Source organism: Haliaeetus leucocephalus, unplaced genomic scaffold, assembly GCF_000737465.1.
Source record: "Haliaeetus leucocephalus isolate CR32 unplaced genomic scaffold, Haliaeetus_leucocephalus-4.0 Scaffold964, whole genome shotgun sequence".
Classification (NCBI taxonomy): Eukaryota; Metazoa; Chordata; class Aves; order Accipitriformes; family Accipitridae; genus Haliaeetus; species Haliaeetus leucocephalus.
In genome coordinates, this window is record NW_010973400.1 from 3,756,283 (window position 1) to 3,761,759 (window position 5,477).

A 5,477-nucleotide genomic window follows, 5' to 3' on the forward strand; every position below is an offset into this window, starting at 1 on the left:
CTGATTTCAGCCTCATGTCCCCCATGCTACAGTGTCTGCTGAGCCCTCCCCACTCAGGGGCTCCTCCACACCCATCATCATCCTCACAGATGCAGGGGAGGCTGTTTGCCTTCCTCACCCACTGCCATGCTGTGACCTGATATCTGGCGGAGCCTCTGAAAGGCTCTGGGATCTTGTTCCTGGCTGGCAGTAACCCACGTGGAGGGAGTCCTTGCCCCTCTTCAAGGACACTGAGTTTTACGTGTGCTTGTATTGCCTGGTCAGGCGTCATTTTAAGCTTTTTGCATCTCTTTGCAGTCACCCTTAGTGACTGCCCTGAATAACTCCGTATCCTGCGCAAACACATCAAACACGATGCACAGTGCAGAGCTCCTCTGAGTTACTTCTCGCCCCGTCCATCCTCCCACCACGAACACCGTCATCTGGTGGCCGTAGCCCCCTTGGCACAGACACGTGCACAGCCCTGCGTGCCCTCAGCCCCGAGGCAACAGAACCGTGGGGTCCCCCTTACATCAGGGGGTTGGGAGGAGACCTGAAGCTGTGACTACAATTATCTACGAACGCTTGGTAATGAGGTCCGCCCCACTGGGTACAGCTGGGGTGGCTGAGCAAGGTCACTTGGGAAAAAACCCCAAGGCTGGCTTTGAGCTCTCGCTCAAGCAAAAAAAGCGCGGTGCGGGGCCGAGCAAAACAAAGCCTGCTGCGATAGTGGTGGTGAGAGTTATTTGGTCGTTCATCTCCGTACCAGAAGGATTTAGGCTGGGTTAGGCAGTGGCTGCCCGTGCCGCTCCGACGGTCCTTCTGCAGGTGACACAAAGCCTAAAGCTGGCAGCTTCATGTGCGCTGGGTAATCTGACACAAAAGGGACCTTGTGTCCACAGCTGATGTGAATCACAGATTTGCAGGGGGCTTGTTCAGTGTCTTTTTGTAATGTTGGACCTACATGAGCGCACAACCCTCCCAGGAAAGCAATTGGTTTTGGGAAACTCATACTGAGTTTTGCGGTGCTCTCCGAAAGCTCTGCAAACCACCCCATCACCCTTGTCACCTCCCCATCCCACTCAGGCTGTGCTGGGCTCAAATGAGCAAGACAACACGTAGTCTTCTGCTTAGCGTGAAGCTCTCTGCAAGCTTTGCTGCCAACTCTCTGATCGTGGCTATACCACTTAATTCGCTGCTTTGATTTCTCCAGTGTAAGCTTAGGGACATAGCAAGGCTTTCAGACACATGCGTAAAAATGATCTTCATAGTTTTTCATTTGCAACTTCATGACCATCAAGATGCCCCGCCTAAGAGCAAGGCTCTGCTTTGTTAGGCACCATTCATGCCTCTGTCCCAGAGCACTTGCACCCAAGGAGCAGTAGGAAGGTGAATGAGGGCACTGTACGATGTGCCCAGAGTCATAGTGGTTTTGGCGAGGTTGACATGAGCCTCCAGGCTCTGAAATCTGGGCCTCGCTCCCCAGCTGAGCCAAAGGAGGTCCTGCAAAAGAGGACTCCATGTAATCAAAGGGATAACCCCCCCAAAAGAGGCATTAACTTTACATACATTCATTATTTTTCCTCTGAAAGGTGCAGACGTGACTGCTGGGCTTGCTCCACCTGCGCTGAACGCTGAAGCTTTCAGACGGAGATAAACTGTTCTGCTTTGCAGCTCTTGTGTTACTGTACTGCTCTGGGGGCAGAAGGGAAGCTTCTTTACAGCGAGTCGCTGACCTGGAAAGGATTTGACACGCCAGCCCCACGCGCCCCTCTCCCCTTTCTCGCCAGGGGCAAAGATGCAGCGCCAGCTGTGCTTCACATGCAGCCTCATCTCCCCATCTTACCTGCCGGTTATCTCACAGCCGTTACCCTGGACGCAGGGTTAAAGTCTTGTTTATGCACTTACCCTTGCCATCAGCTGCTGAGCTTCTCCTTTCTTAAGGTCCTCTGGGAAAACAGGCTCTTCAGCTGTGCACCAGCCTTTTCCAGAAGAGAGATGAGCTCAGGAGTGATGGTGACCAAACCTGCATCGAACGGTGCCGCGTTTCATTTCCCACCTGCCACCTCTGGCTCCCCTGACATCCCGCAGGCTACCTAGGTAGGAAATCCATCCGTGATAACACACCTTGTTAAGGAAATCTCTCTCCTTCACGATGCTTCTCGGTCAATGGAATCAAAATAATACATAAAAGCAACTTGCTGCTGGTGAAAAGTTTTAGGCAGGGACTGGATTCTCTACAGGGAGACCCAGACTCATCTTGGCTCTGTAACGGAGAACATGATTTTGTTTTCCCCTAGCAAAAGATGAGAAAAGCTCAGTTCATAAGGAGATGGCAGAAGTGCACTCTGTCCCCGTCTGGACAAACGGCCACGGGGGAGCTGCTCTGTCTGCTGATCTGGAGGACATTCTCATGCTCTTTTTCGGTTGCCATCTCACACTGGAAGACCAACGTTTTCTCATCTCACCTCAACCACCCAAAAGACCTTCCTGCAGGCAATCCTGCATTTGCCATGGATCCTGCTAGAAACCACTGTGTTTATATATATATATGTGTGTATATATATCTATCTATATTTTCCTGCTGGGAACATCTGCTTTTGGTAGACATTTCCCTTCCCAGTTTCCTGGAGATCATAAGGAGGGCCAGAAGAGCAAGAACTCTCACCCAAACTCTCCTTTCCCTCACCCAGGGAAGTTTACGGGCTTTGTTGCTTTAACTTCCCAATTTATGTTAATGCAAGCGATAACTGTGGTTTCGATATGAATTGGAGTTGTGACTTTTCCAACGCAGCGGCTACTTTCCCATAACAGCAACAGAACATAGAAATGTTCTGTTTCTACCGGATATGTGGAAGCGATTGTCCACATACAGAGAGAATGAGAAAGTCCAGAAGTAAAATACATCTGCCCCGTTAGCCTGGCTTCTTTTATTGCAAAGAAGTGATGAGAAATCGCTTGCCAGCAAGCTTCTGGTTCCTACAGGATGAAGCAAGTGATGGTTCTATAGGGTATTCTTTAACATTTCCCCAAACACTTCTTTTGGCAAAATAATTCCTCCCATTTCATGAATGTGCTTTAAACAGCCTCAGATGACTAAGCAGGACCACTGGCTTTTCCTCGCAAGAGCGGAGAGCTTCCCGTTGAAGAGAAGATGGTTTCTGGTGGCAAAGCAGGTCAGTGGATGCTCCTCCGTCACTCACTCGGACTCCCACCACCGTCTTAGCGGAGACCCAGGGATCTCGGGTCAATATGAGCAGCGAGGTTCACCAACTCTGATTAAAAATACCCTTCCTCTTGTTTTTTTAACAGAGTTACCAGTTTGCTGACCTGCTTGATCCCGTGGGCCTGTATTTGCATGACTCACGGGGTGGCACAAGGGGGAAAAAGGAACTGAATGCACAAAGGCGAGGAGGAACTTCTTGAGCTGCCACCACCACCGAAAACACTTAACATGAAACTCTGACCTCAGTCAACTGCTTCCCTATTTTCCTTCCAAAGATCAAGAAAAGTGGACATGCAGCAAGTCGGACGTTAATAAGCAATTTATGTGACAGCCAGTATGAACCAGTCTAGGCAACGTGACTGGTGTTTTTCATTACAAGGGCTGCAAGGGGGGGTGGGATGGGAGATTTACAGATCAGCCCACACATTTTTGGATAATCTGTGGACTGCCTTTAGGTTCTGTATAAATAATACTAATTAAAAGCGGATGTAACTAATTGGAATCCATTCCACGGCAGTAACATGATCCATCTTATTGCCAATCCCCTGAGTCACTCCATCCTCTGGATGATTATTTTTCTGCTTTTCCCTAACACATTCTGAACACTGCCTTTCACCCCGCTGATGGATCCAGCGTGGGTTGATGCTGCCGGGGCATTTCAAACCCTCTTCTAGCCCAGACACAACCAGCCCGGTTAGCTCTGCACCAGCGGGGCAAGACTTCTCCATTCACTCCTATTCTTCTTCCTATTTCATCAGAAAGCTGCGCATTTTAAAACTTAAAATCCCCTCCACCATTCACAAGTGTTGAGCCAGTGGCGTTATCGCCTATTATTTGCCCAATTTATTTCGAATTAAACGTAGCGATAGGCATCCCAGGTTTCCTTCTGGGCGGCCTTACTGTGTCTTGCTCTGCATCGTGATCTCTATTTGGGATGAGGCTCCCCTTCCTTGACCTCCTGGGAAGAGCACGTTGTTCCCGGGTTCGGTGGCCCCGGGGGGGAAGGCAAAGCCCAAAGCAGGGCTCTGCGGCACTTGCACAGCAGCACGGCCAGCTGTGGAGGGAGGAAGGTCCTCTCCCTGCACGTGTGAGACAGTTTGTCATGTCCCCTCCTGGGAACAGCAGTCCTGCCACTGCCACCCCGGCTCTGGGAGGGAAGCTCTTCTCCAGGCTCATTCCCAGGCTCCTGAGGGTCGTTGCTGCCTTCCAGGATTAGATATGGAGAACGTACGGGGAGAAAAAGTCTGCCTTGGCTGGGAGAGGAGCCTTCTAGCTGGATTCAAACCTCCCTGAAGTCAGGGGGAGGCTTCTTGTGGGCTTCAGAAGGGTTTGGATGAAACCCACACTCCCGTAGAGCAAGTACACCACTTTTTTTTTCTTTTTTTTTTTCAGATTTTCTGTCATTCACGGGGCTTCTGTGCCGTTCGCTTTGGTGTGGCACTGAAACCCTTCCTTGTTTCACCTGCCTTCAGGATGCCTCCGGAAGGTGACTGTCGGTCAGTAGGGTTTTTGCGGGCTCTGGAAACCGGGTGTTCGAATGTTTTCCTCTACAGACAACCAGCAACACAGTGAGTCATAGAATCCCTCGATGTGGTGCGCTCGCAAACCCCGAAGGCCCCGACCCGGCCTCACCTGGGGCCTCCCCCAGCCCTGCCCTGGTCTCCTGGTCGGACCCTGGACCCACGCTGAAACCTCATCTCTGTTCCTATCTCCTGGAAGAACCTCGGCCTTCCCCGGCAGCCCTTCCAGCCCCGTCCACAGCCCCATCTCCTGTTCCTCCCTGGATAACCCAGGACATGGACAACCCAGGACCTGGATAACCCAGGACCTGGATAATCCAAGACCTGGACAACCCGGGACCTGGATAACCCAAGACCTGGATAACCCAGGACCTGGATGATAACCCAGGACCTGGATAATAACCCAGGACCTGGATAATAACCCAGAACCTGGATAACCCAGGACCTGGATAACCCAAGACCTGGACAACCCAGGACCTGGATAACCCAGGACCTGGATAACCCAAGACCTGGATAACCTGGGACCTGGATAACCCAAGACCTGGATAACCCAGGACCTGGATGATAACCCAGGACCTGGACAACCCAGGGCCTGGATAACTCAGGACCTGGATAACCCAGGACCTGGACAACCCGGGACCCGGACAACCCAGGACCTCTTCCCACCCCCGCTCAGCACAAGGCTGAGATCGGAGCTGCCGCCACGGGAGACCCGGTGGAAGACCCCTTCTTCGCGGGTGGAAGAAACACTT